General features: G+C 37.0%; 1 protein-coding gene across 2 annotated transcripts in view; it reads left to right on the plus strand.

The window, feature by feature from the left end:
- The window catches only part of LOC128930370 (large ribosomal subunit protein uL23-like), a 101,282-nt gene extending 90,008 nt beyond the window's left edge, over positions 1-11,274 (plus strand). For both annotated transcript variants that reach the window (XM_078358612.1, XM_078358611.1), the window contains one exon: positions 1-11,274. This exon is cut by the window's left edge and continues 30,220 nt beyond it. The gene's annotated coding sequence lies outside the window, so the exon portion shown is untranslated.
- The last annotated feature ends 2,634 nt before the right edge of the window (positions 11,275-13,908 follow it).

Here is a 13,908-nt window from a genome sequence, read left to right on the forward strand (position 1 = left end):
GATGGGGTTATCATGGTAAAATCCAGTCTATGAATTTAGCCTAATTTTTTTGGTAACGTGGTAACAGAAGCAATACTTATTATGGGAATTGAAGTTTCATTTTGTTTAGGTTCTTATTTTCTTTCTCCTGTTAGTCTGCAATGACTCCCTAACAGAATTCCAGAGAGCATATGATGTGCCAGGCCCTGTGCAGGGGACAGGAACACAGCGGTGAACCAACATAAAAGTCAGTTTACAGAGTCACTAGTAATATGTGTAGAATAAATACAAATACGAAAATCATTGGCAAAAGAAAAGATTTAAATGTTTAAAAAAGGATTTAAATGTCAACAACAATTGGATATTAAAATATAGATTATATTGACACAAAGTAGAAAGGGAATGTGAATGTGAAGAGAAGGAATAAAATGAGTACACATGGAAAGATGTACCGATGTTTTTGTCCTAATTGGGCAGGGACAGCTGTGCTTCTTCATTCTTGGCTCTGATACTAACTCAGGTATAAGTATAAAAATCATATTGTAGACATTTTGAGGAGACATATAAAATAAATATAAAATATAAATATTAATTATTAAATTGCTGATCAAGAATTATATAATTTAAATAACTAAAATAAAGGAAACAAAAGACAGTTAGTAACTGTTATTTAAAAGGATTCATACCCTCTAAACAGAAACTATATATATTTTTAAGCATCTGTGGTTTATTTACCAGAATAGACTAGTATTAGTTAAGAACAAGATAATAATAATAAATAACAGAAATTTCAGGAATTACATGTGGTCACAACTTCATAATAAAAAAAATGCTTTCATAAAAACATTCCCCCAAATTATTCAAAACAAATAACAAATCAATAACAACATTAAAATAAGCAAAGCATTTCCCTAAATAACTGTTGGGACAAAAAGGAAACTAAACCATAATTGCAGCCTATTTAGGCACCTACTAACCTTACAGCACCACATTTCAACACTGATGTATTACCAAAGTTGTTCTTAAAGACAAATTCATAGGCTTTAACAGTCTGCTACAAAGAAATATGGAAGAATCATGTCCGTCAGAGGAACTTAACTGGACTACAGTAAAGCAAAGATGAAACTTAGACAAAACACAAATTTAATTGAATTAGAGAAACTGAAAAATCAACAAGTAAATCACAGAACTAATATTATTAAAGAAAAAGTTTTTAACATTTTACAAGGAGTTAAAAGCAAGAAAAAATGAGAAAGAATTCAACAGGCAGAAAATTTTTAAAAAGTACTGACGGTAATGTTTAAGAAAGTAATTGTAAATTTCTAGAAGAAATGCTACCAAATATAATTTGTATAGGATGTTAAAATATCTAATAATGTGTTAATACTTTATTATCGCAATACATAGATGATTTCAATAATCAACTTAAAATATTTCACTTTATGTAATAGCATTATATCTCTCCGTGTATTCAAGTTTTCTATAGGGCCCATAAATATGCTTTAATATACTTCTGACAAGTTTCTACTTTTGCAAAAATTAGAAAGATTTTTTTTTCCATTGCATTTTTTACCTGGTTATTGCTGGATTAGAAGAGTCACAAAATTCCACACACACAATTGAATGTAAACAAAAAAATTACAGCTCACATAATCTGGTCTTATTCTGATTTCCATATCCGAAATTTGGCAGAAAAACAAAGTGTTCAATCTCTTATGAATCTACTTTGATCTACTATATTAAAAGATACTTGGTCTTTTGGTCTTGCATTTTTTTCTTCTTCTTCCCCATTATCTCCTTCTAAATCTTGCCTGGGAATTGCAAGCCCACTAGAGATCCTATTCTGTCACTAAGCAGAATCTGATTTACAATTTTGGCTAAAGAAAGAGAACATATTAAAACATATCAATAATTTTAAAATCAATATTGATTATTAAGATGCACATAGGCTTTAGAAATGTTTTACTTGTATACTTTTATTTTATAAAATTACATTTTTTAAAACTTTACATTTTTAGGAAGTACATGTTAGCTAAAAAAAAAAAAAAACTCTTTTACTCTCTGCTATGTTTGCTTATCCTATCCTTCATTTCTCCTTGGATTTTAGTCTGACTGGTCTTGGGACATGCTCTTCCCCACGAACAGCCCCACTACCATACCCCATTATTGCGACACATCTAGCTTATTAATGTGGTGAGAGTAGAGCTCACTTACAGAATTTTTGCAGACTAGACATTAGGCTACAGGCCCATATCATGGAGCAGCAAAGTGGTATCTCAAATCTCATCCACAAAGGTTATCTAGTCCAAGACGCTTTTCAGGTTCACGATGTACAGCTCTTTGTTCTTATGGTAACAACCTACATTTTAGAATAGGGCCATTCTAATGAGGACCATTTCCAAGAGCAATAGGAGCGGCAGTCTTTGGCCGTTTGTTTTCTAGGATCTCGACTTGTGAATTTACTCTTCTCTTCACAGAATGGGATACCTGCCTGGCACTTACCAAGCTACACTCTAAGATAATACATGTCATCATTTCCCCAATTTCATAGCACCAAGTATTTTGTTCATTCACAAATGCCCTATCATGGACATCTAACAGAAAATTATACATCAACAATGGGATGTGTATAAATTTTCATGGAAGAAAGTATAAAGTCCAACTCTCAATACATTATTAATCATGAAAGGAGTCTAGGAAATATTCTAAAATAAATGGGAATGCAGAATGTGTCACAGAAAATAAGATACATCAATGAGGGTAGGTTTGAAATATTAACTGAAAGCAGACTTTCACCCTTTGGCCAGGCTATAAACGTTAAAATTCCATAACTAGGAACTTACTACATATTCAGGCATTTTAAGAATTATGTGTATATAATTACATTTGATCCCTCTAATTCCTTTATCAGGTTAGTTCTATTATTGCTGAATTTTTTAAATTTATTTATATTTTGAGATGGAGTCTCACTCTGTCCCCAGGTTGGAGTGCAGTGGCATGATCTCGTCTCAATGCAACCTCCACCTCCTGGGTTCAAGCGATTCTCTTGCCTCAGCCTCCTGAGTAGCTGGGACTACAGGTGCATGCCACCATGCCCAGCTAATTTTTGCATTTTTAGTAGAGACGGGGTTTTACCATGTTGGCCAGGATGGTCTTGAACTCCTCACTTCGTGAACTACCTGCCTCAGCCGCCCAAAATGCTGCATTACAGGCATGAACCACCACCCCCAGCCTTATTGCTCTATTTTTTAAAAATGAAGAAAATGAAATTTGAAGAGAAAAATAAATTAATAAATTGGTCCTCCATGACACAGATTAATCAATAGCAGAATCTTGATTCAAATTCTAATTTTGTCTTTGATTTTAATTTCTTCAACATAATATTATGATGTTCCAGGTTGTTATATGGTACTTGTATGGACTGCAAAAGGTTGAAACCCAATTTATATTAGTTTAAGTAAAAGCAGAAATCATAGGAAGTACCCTGAAGGGTTTCATAGAAAGCAAGTACAGGAATGTAGCTGGGCCTTGGCAACATCAGAAATCAAGGAATAAAGAATGACCAAGATTAGTTTTCCACCTCTGCCCCGCCACCTCACAGCCTTCCACAACACTCCACCAGTTCCCTCCACCCACCATCCTACCCTGCTCCACTGTCTTACTTCTGTCCACTTAGTAGAAAACATAGTTACTATGAGCCCAAAAAGAGGTGAACTTGACTTACTGTTAATTTTCTTCTAATAGCAAACAACACTAATTGTGGAGATGGAAAACTTTGGCCAGGTTTAGGTCATTCTAAAACAATTATCTGTTCATTCTCTTAATAATATTTTGAGAATGTTTTGTATGTGTCTGACGCTGATTTTAGTACTGTGGATCCAGCAGTGAACCAGACAAACAAGATCTTATATTCTATGTAGAGAGACAGGCAATAAAGTTAAAATATGTAATAACTATCCAAGAGGCAAGTACACGTAAAAACTAAATACATAGGCTGACTTCAAATAGTACTAAATTAAAACAGGGTAATATATAACAAATGATTGATGGGGTAGAGGAGTGGAGGTCAATATTAGACTTAGAATATTTGTCTGAGATAACATCTGAATAGAGACCCAAATGACAAAAAAAACCCCAACCATCAAAAAATTAGGAAAAGGCCGGGTGCAGTGGCTCACATCTGTAATCCCAGCACTTTGGGAGGCTCAGGCTGGCAGATCACCTGAGGTTGGGAGTTTGAGACCAGCCTGACCAACATGGAGAAACCCCGTCTCTACTAAAAATACAAAATTAGCTGGGCGTGGTGGCACATGCCTGTAATCCCAGCTACTAAGGAGGTTGAGGCAGGAGAATTGCTTGACCCAGGAGACAGACTGTGGTGAGCTGAGATCATACCATTGCACTCCAGTTTGGGCAACAAGAACAAAACTCTGTTTCAAAAAACTAAACAAAAAAAAAAAAAAAAAAACAGGAACGACCATGGCAGGCAGAGAGGATGAAAGGTACACACATAATAAGCTGAGAATATTAGACAGCCAGGATGGCTGGAACCTAGTAAACAAATGGGGAAAAGGTAGGAAATAATTTAGAGTCCAGGAGGCAGATAGGGACTAAAAATAAGTATGTGAGGCTCTGCAAGGCATTTGAATGTTATTCAAAATGGAAAAAGTTATAGCCAAAGGGAGGATGCTATGATTTTCTCAAATTGGGTTAGGTACCCCTTGGGTTATGTTTTAATTTGACTGCTATTGCTGCAGCCAGAAGGTTGTAGAATGAGGTGGAGTATTTCCCGTGGGAGCTGTGGTTCTGGGCAGATAAAGCAATGCACAATTCTATTCTCTTCACAATTCTGTTCAAGTACTTTTGTTATAAATCCCCTTACCAGTCAGTCCCCTCTTTGTCAATCACAGTGGCCACTGCTCTTCCAAAACCAGCTTTATCTAGAAGGATTTATTTTCAAGCAGTTTTCAATATCTTAAATATTCTCAAGGTTTATACAATTTTAAGGCTGTTTAAAAGGGCTAAGCTCAGTTGGAGCAATGAATAACTTTCCAACGTTGGAAAGTTATCTTTGTTATGCTGATTCATTGATTGATTACCTGATAGTTAACACCTATTTGAATTACTGTCTCTTGCCTCTAGGCATTGGCTTCCAGTTAGATTTCACTGGGCTTTGTATTTTAAAATTTCCTGTCCTCCAAGCTCTGTTATTTGCCATGCTTATTTGAGGCTTTCTTAGAAAAAAAGTTATTGGATCCTGAGGGCATTTGCTAGATACCTGGTAAGAAGCATCACGCAGGTATAAAAGCAAGTCAAACTGAGGAAAATGGAGTAAAATGGAAAAGGATGCTGATACAAATGAGAGAATCTGGGAGGGGGGGGAAAAGAAACTATAGACAGTCAGATAGTAGTCACATCAAAAAACAAAGGAATGCCCCAAAGAGTTATAAATTGCTGCAGGAGAATTAATGAGACAGAAAATTTCTCAAGGAAAAAGAGCCAAGTATATATAAAGGGGAGAAAGGTATAAAAGAAAGAAAAAAACAAAACAAATAAGGGAAAAGAAAAAAATTTTTTAAACCCCAAGTGCAAGGTGAAAGAGTAAAACAAAAGAATGGATAAATTAGGAAATGGTGCATTGCATTAAAGCAAATGTATTCTGTGTTCTTTATTCTTATCTTCAACTGGCTTTGCATTTCTCGGGTAGCAAAGCCAAACTGAAAGGATAATTTTGTTTATGTACCCAATTTGCATAATTGTGCAATATAAATTACAATGCTAATTAAGGACAGCCCTTGGGCTTCTGGAATTGGGTCAAAGTGGCTCCCCAAGTGCAGGGAGGTTGGAGCATTGGCTCTGTCCCCTCTCCCACTGCAGGGAAGCTGGGCAAGAAGAAAGAACCTCTCTGACAGTGTGTGAAATCTTGTCAGAATTTGTTGAAGACCCAGAGCTGTATATCTCACTCCCAGACTTGGCTTTTAAAATCATTATGTGATTCCGCAATGAAGCTCTTGGAAACAAAAATTTCTCCTAAATGCTGTGTTGGTTATCATTTTATGAGTCCCCCCACCACCATCTTTTTTTGCTTTTTTTTAAATTCAGAGGATTTTTGTGGAAACATTGTAGATAGGTGAGCATGAACCTGGCATGCAGTGTTTTCTCACTGGACTCTTGCCAGAATTGTCTCAAACCGGTGTATGATATACTCTGCTCAGGCTTTTGTGAGCCAGGGGGAGATGACAAGCTGATTTCTGAGCTTTAGTTAAATCCATGTCCTTAAAACTAACTAAACAATTGCACCATAACTACATCAAATTCAGTCCCAGAGCATTTATATTCCCTGCACTATTCATAATAGAGGATTGAAAGGTATAGGGTTCTTATCATCTTTAGCTTGGGTTTTTCAAGGAAAGAATTATTTCTGAGTTCCTGTTGTGAAGGCTGGCATAACTACATTGGAAGAGCCTCTGTTGAGACCTGTTTTGAAGGTGGTGGTTTGCAAGCCTTTGGTAAACACTGAAACTTGACCTCAAGCAAGTTGTATGCAAAACAGAAATAGGCAGCTCTCAATCACTCAAGTACTTGAGCCCATAGGTAGTGAGGGAGACCTATTATCATCTTTGTCCTCTCTATCCACTTCCCTTTTTCTCCTCAACTTTTGAGAGACTAAAAGCCACTTTTGTAAGAGATTTATTGTCTACCTAACTTGTGTAACAGCATAACAGTTAAGGCTGCTAGTTGTATACACATGATTTTGACTTTGGAATACCAAGAAGCTCTTTCCCCTGGGATAATTATAGGAGTATTTGGAAAATATGTGGCCTGTGTTACTTTATTTTCTAGAGCAATGTTTTTCAAACTCTTTCATGTCCAGGCATATGAAAAAACAAAAGGATAACCATGTAATCCTGGGGTGCTATGGTCTGAATGTTTTTGTACCCCCTGAGGGTAAAGATAACCCTCAAGGTAATGGAATGAGAAGGTGGGGCCTTTGGAAGCAGTTTAATCATATTGCTGGAGCTCTCATGAATGGAATAATTTCCCTTATAAGGGAGGCCTAAAAGAGACTCATTGCTCCTTCTGCCATATGATTTTTCAGTGAGAGGGCAGTATTTATAAAGAAGTAGGCCCTCAGGAAACTTAAAATCTATAGTCCCTTGATTTGGACTTTCCAACATCCAGAACTAGGAGAAAAATATTTCTGTTGTTTTTAAGCCACCTACTCTATGGTATAGCAATTTGAACAGACTAAGACACAGGGTAAACTAGAGAATTGGGACTGTGGGCAGGGCTGCTCATATTCCAAGGTGACTGGATCTTTGGCCCTGACCAACTCAACCCTCCAGTTTCCTGAAACTAAGGGGTTAGCATCTCATGGCACACCAGTGTATCTGGAGCAAAGTCCCACACTGTAGTCCATGCAGTAACAATGTTCAAGGGATCATTCATGAGGAGTCCATGGTCAAATCAGTGTAAGATAAGGTGGATTAAACACACAGAATTAGACATATTTATTACAAGAATTGTGACATTAGCAACCTTTTATTCTCACCACTTCTCCTCACCACTTCTTCTCCTCTTTTCCCTGTGGAATCCACCTCTCTGCACTTTCACTTTTCTCCACATGGTTTGGGTGGAACTGGCCTACTCCTGGCTATTAAGGAGGGCATCTGATCTGTTCTGGTCAGTGATGGTAGCTTATCCCCCAGGCCATAGGCATTGGTTCAGGCTGACAGTAGACTAGAGCATGGCCAAGCACAGTCAGACTCAGAAACAATAGAGAAATTTGGCAAATTCTTGATGATATTTTTTGAGCACATAAATAAAACTGTGAATGAATTTTCTAAATTACTCCTGGTATCTGAGATAATGTACTTCCCATTTTGCCAAAGCTAGTTTGAATTGAGTATCATTTTCAACTGGAGAAGTCTTGATTGATATTTAGTTTTATTTCCTAAGATTCAGATCTAATAGATCATGTTCCTGCTTAAAAATGTCCAGGACTCACCATTGCATATGGGATAAAGTCTAACTAATTATAACTAATATATAGGTTTGACCTATAAATGCAGTAAATATGGAATGGGTTCTCTCTCACTCGTTTATTGATGATAGTGTTAGCTACGAGGAAACAGGGTGGCCAGAGTCTGTAGTCTGGTTTTATTATGTTGGTTGAGCAGTCCTCAACAAACAGATTGCTTTTTGCTCCTAGAGTTGATCATGGTTTTGGGTAGATTTTTTTTTCTTTTTTTCTCCAGTTGTTCAGATGGATTTAGTAACTCCAGCCTTTCTCTCTAGCATATACTTTGTTACTAAATAAAGGCATAATCTTGACAATGTAGATATTTTAGAGCATATTCCTTCTGAAGGTTGTATATGTGTTGAGAACAATTATTGTAAAGCAGTGATTCTCAAAGTGTGGTCCCTGGACCAGCAGTATTGTCACCTGGGAAATCGTTACAGATGTAAAGTCTTGGGCCAAACCTCAGACCCATTAAATCAGAAAATCTGGGGATAATAGCCAGCAATTCGTATTTTAACAAGGTTATTCTCTTGCATGATGAAGTTTTCATACCATTAACAAGAAACGTCAAAGCTTGGAGAGTATCTTGGTTGAGGACTTCCTAAAACTTTCTCTCATTACCCCAATATACTTTCCTCATGCCTTTTTAATTGCTACTTCACTGGAGTTTTTACTTTTCTCGGGAACTCATCCTATTTAACTGGGTTTTTAGTTTTGCAATTTCATGCCCACTTTGTGTGAATATCTATTGTTAGGTTCTCACTTTTCTTCAAAGTTTTCCTGGAAAATCAGAAAATCAAGACAACTGGATTTTTATTACTTCAACTGCCATTATATCTTCTTCAGGGTAAAGTTTTAAAATTATCATATATACTTGTTCCCCCTCTAGCCCCTTAGATTGACCTTCTTGTTGATTTCAGACTAGTAGTTAAATTGTATTTCCTAGACATGCAACTGATGCCAATGTGAGATACAAAATAGTTCATATAACATAACAAGGGAATATCATTCTATAATTAAACTTACGTTACACAAATTTCATCACAAAGGCAAAACACATTTGTATAAATTGAACGTTGACTGTATTTGCATCATAAGCAGTAGACCAAGATGGATACTCTTTAATCATTCAGAGCCTCAGCTCTGAAGTCAGACTTCTTGCACTTTCGTACATTTTTCTAGGCAGAAAAGAATTGAATTTTGTGGAAGGTGTCTTGAGTTCAAGGAGGTGATGAAAATAATGAGTCACTGAATAAAAAGGAAACATCCTAATTCACAATTATTAACCCACCATGTGCTGATTATGTGGTATTAGGCAAACCTCTGTGCCTCAGTTTCTTTTTCTGCGTGACATAAGGAAAATGCTCAGTAAATTTTAGTGAATGCCATAGCTTTTGGGGCAACATCCTAAAAAAGATGTTCACACGTAATAGCCAGGCGAAGTGTGTCTAAACTAAAATCCTGTCTCTATAAACAAACATAAAGGCTCGTATTTTGAAGACAAAGAGAAGTGGTTGAGAATGATTAAAACTATACTGGTAAATGGAAATAATGAACAGTTCTAATAAAACTTGCAGTATATACTCAAACTTAGCATAACTTTAATTGATATACTATCAGATTTAGTTTAGTTCACATTAATGCAGCCCAGAAACTTGCACCAAATTTAGCTAATAGTCTCTATTATTTTTAATCTAGTTTCTTTTTGTTCGACTACAAGTTCTTATTTTCCTTGTCTGAGGGCCTAATTATCTTCCAACTCCACTAACTCAGATGTTATCATCAAGTTTATAAATGGATCAGTCTCGGATGTTGTTACTTTCATGCCTGTGAGCACATATTATTGTTTGTAAAAAAAAAAATGTTCTAAACTTTTTAAATAGCTAAAAATTTAAATTCTTGCTATACAGCAGTCCAGAGAAAAGTCCAATGGCTTTTCTCCACTATGGCTACAAATGCCTGCTAGGAATTATTAGTTGTTCCAGTGATGTCCCCAATCCCTGCTTGCGTAATCTTTGGGTGCCTGGGTGTAGAATTTTACGCTCTGTAACATACTAACTACATTTGCTTCTTCCCAGTTGTACCCATCATATACTGTCTGGTCTTGAAAATTCACTTTCATATTGTATTTGCTTACTGAAAAAACATTAAGTGTTAGGTACCATTCTAGGAATTAAAAACAAGGGGTTACTTAAGTTTCGGCCATTATGATGCTTATGTTAACAGTGAAATAAACTATAATCATTCTAGAAGGCAGAAACCGAAAGTTTTCATTTCCCTTTTACTTAGTAGAGTGCTGGAAAGCTAGGTAGGTGCTTAATAAAGAGTCCTGGATTATTAAAATGCATACCGTACTTAAAATATTAGGACCTTCTGAGGAGCCTGGTTGAAGAAGGAAGCTTAACTAATGCGGACTTATGGAGTAGAAGACTGTTTGAGCTCCAAATCACTTTAGAGAATGCCTAGTAGAACTGCTTACTTTTTAGGTGAAATAACAAAAAATACCTGTTGTTAAAACTGACTGTAATTTTGAACCATACTGTATAGCCCCCTCCCCACTACTGACTGGGTAAAGGCTTGTGCAAAGTAGTAGAAAGAAAACTGGAGTTAAGGTAGGGAAACCAAGATCAGTAACTTTAGGCAAATGTCTTGGGTTCACGAAACCCACATAAAATGGCTCATTTTGGGGGATATTGTGAGAATTAAGGGAATAAAATATTTGAGAGCACTTTGGTACATTTTTCTGGGCAGAAAATAATTGAGTTTTGGAGAAGGGAAAGGTGTTTTGAGTTAAAGACGGTGATGAAAATAGTGAGTCGTTGAATAAGGAAACATCCTAATTCATAATCATTAAGGATTGCCATGAAATTCCACCCCACAAAAATCTGAAATGGGTATATATACCTTCAAGAATGTGTAGCTTGATCACCAAGAAATTATAGTTTAGACCATGATCATGTTTTAGAGAATTAAAAATATTTAATCTCTCTCATTCTCAAATAATTAGTATAGGAAATAAATAAGAATATAAATGTTTCTGAAGATCATCATGAAAATGTCTAGCATATTTTGTAAACAACAGTTTCTTGGATTATTAGATACTTTGCTGTTTGCTTTTCAGTAGGCACTAGCATATTGTGAGATGTTCTATATTTATGAAGTTATAATAAACTGTGAAAATAACAGGATGCATTCTGGGTAAGCTAAAGCAGTAGTCCAGATATTTCATTAAAATTCAGACCCATACTTTGGGTTGTATTCTTACTCAAAAATATATTTTAAAATATTGTAAGCACATTTCTTATTGCCACGTTTTAATTTTTATTTGTAGATTGTGGAAAATGCACTAGAATGAGAATCAACAAACATGGGGACTAACTCAACTTAGAATATCATGCCTTTGGAGCTTTTCCTGCCTTCCTCTCCCTGTAGAATTAAGTATTCTTCTACTGCGCCATCCTCAAACTTGTGACCATATTTTCTCTATTGTAATTATGTATTCACATACCTGTTTTTTGTACCAGGTACTCCTGAAGGGAGACATTTAGTCTTATTCTTGGTAACTTTTGCGCAGACCTGGCAGATTGTTGACGCTCAGCAAATGTTTATTGATTCAGATACGTTCAATTGAACACTGACCTTTAATCAACTCTAGGAAAAGGCTGTAAATCTAGTTCAGACATTCAGAAACTCATTTCATTTCAATCCTAACTAAATAAATTATTGAAGTCTCAGAATTTCTCAGTACTTTGGAGACATAGAAATTTGAGTAAATAACACCTATATTGTTATATTCCTCAAAAATATGTTTATCTTTTTATGAAGTGAATCTACTGAGGATATTTATAGAAGCTGAATGTAAGTAAGCAGAACAAAGTGGCACGTATGTGTGTGTGATTTGAAGAATGAATGGGAGAAAGTTGTGTTAGGATGGCAGATCTTGTTTATGATAGTCACTAGCTATAATATACACACTATGTGATGCCTTTCCAATATCCACTTCCTTTCTTTCTTTCTTTCTTTTTTTTTTTCCACATTCTTGCTATGTTGCCCAGGCTGGAGTGCAATGGCACAATGTTGGTTCACTGCATCCTATGCCTCCCGGGTTCAAGCGATTCTTGAGTAGCTGGAATAGTAGGTTCCCACCACCACACCCGGCTAATTTGTGTATTTTTAGCAGAGACAAGGTTTTGCCATGTTGGCCAGGCTGGTGATCCTGACCTCAGGTGATCCACATGCTTCGGCCTCCCAACGTGCTGGCATTACAGGTGTGAGCCACCACACCCGACTCCCTTTTCTTACTTAATAGATGTGTCAATTAAATAGAAATGTATCAAGCTAAAAACCTTACTTAGGTAGCCTCCAGTGCAAATAAAGGTAACTATGTGGCCCCATTCTGGCCAACAATAAAACTGATGGAAGCCTCTGGTTGAAGCTTTAATAAAAACATTTTTTTTTTTTTTTTTTTTTTTGAGACGGAGTTTCGCTGTTGTTACCCAGACTGGAGCGCGATGGCACAATCTCGGCTCACCGCAACTTCTGCCTCCTGGGTTCAAGCAATTCTCTTGTCTCAGCCTCCCAAGTAGCTGGGACTACAGGCGCGCACCACCATGCCCAGCTAATTTTTGTATTTTTAGTAGAGGCGGGATTTCACCTTGTTGACCAGGATGGTGTTGATCTCTTGACCTCGTGATCCACCACCTCGGCCCCCCAAAGTGCTAGGATTATCGGCGTGAGCCACCGCGCCCGGCCCTTCAATGAAAACTTTATAAAAAGTTAGGCTCGGCCGGGCGCGGTGGCTCAAGCCTGTAATCCCAGCACTTTGGGAGGCCGAGGCGGGTGGATCACGAGGTCAAGAGATCGAGACCATCCTGGTCAACATGGTGAAACCCCGTCTCTACTAAAAATTACAAAAAATTAGCTGGGCATGGTGGCGCGTGCCTGTAATCCCAGCTACTCAGGAGGCTGAGGCAGGAGAATTGCCTGAACCCAGGGGGCGGAGGTTGCGGTGAGCCGAGATTGCGCCATTGCACTCCAGCCTGGGTAACAAGAGCGAAACTCCGTCTCAAAAAAAAAAAAAAAAAAAAAAAAAAAAAAAAAAAAAAAAAAAAAAAAAGTTAGGCTCATTGGCCTTGCCCTTTAGTTCAGTGGTCCCCAACCTTTTTGTCATCAAAAAACCAGTTTCTTGGAAGACAATTTTTCCATGAACTAGGAGGGTGGTCAGGATGGTTTGGGGATGAAAGTGTTTCACCTAGATATCATCAGGCATTAGATTCTCATAAGAAGCACTCAACCTAGATGTGGTTCATGCTCCTATGAGAATCTAATGCCACTGTTGATCTGAAAGGAGACAGAACTCAGGCAGTAATGCTCACTGATTTCACTGCTTACCTTCCACTGTGTAGCCCAGTTCCTAACAGGCTACAGACTAGTACTGGTCCACAGCCCAGGGGTTAGGGACCCCTGTCTTAGTTCCTTTGCCTTCCTCCCAGATGGAAGCCTGGAGGAACAGTCATTCCATAATTGTGAGAATTAAAGCCACATTTTAGAGTTGGTTTCAATTATAATACAGAAGAAATCTGGACCTTGATGATATATGAGCTACAGTACTGATCTTGATCTTCCTATTCATGAGCAAGGGACAAATAAATTTTTTACTGATTTAACTCATTGTTTGGATTTCTTGGAACTAAACACAGTCTTAATATACTTTTTTCCTTCCCAGGAAAATGGTAGAGCATGACTTTTCAAATCTAATAAAACTCATGTGTGGCTGAAACCACTCTACTGAAACAACTCCATCTCAGCCCATAGTACAAGGGAATTTTCCTGAAAGAAAAATGGTGTTAACAAAAAAACAACAAAAAAAGTCATTTTGTTTGTTTCTTTGTTAGTTTTTCCTGAAG

Source organism: Callithrix jacchus, chromosome 21 (genome assembly GCF_049354715.1).
Source record: "Callithrix jacchus isolate 240 chromosome 21, calJac240_pri, whole genome shotgun sequence".
Classification (NCBI taxonomy): domain Eukaryota; kingdom Metazoa; phylum Chordata; class Mammalia; order Primates; family Cebidae; genus Callithrix; species Callithrix jacchus.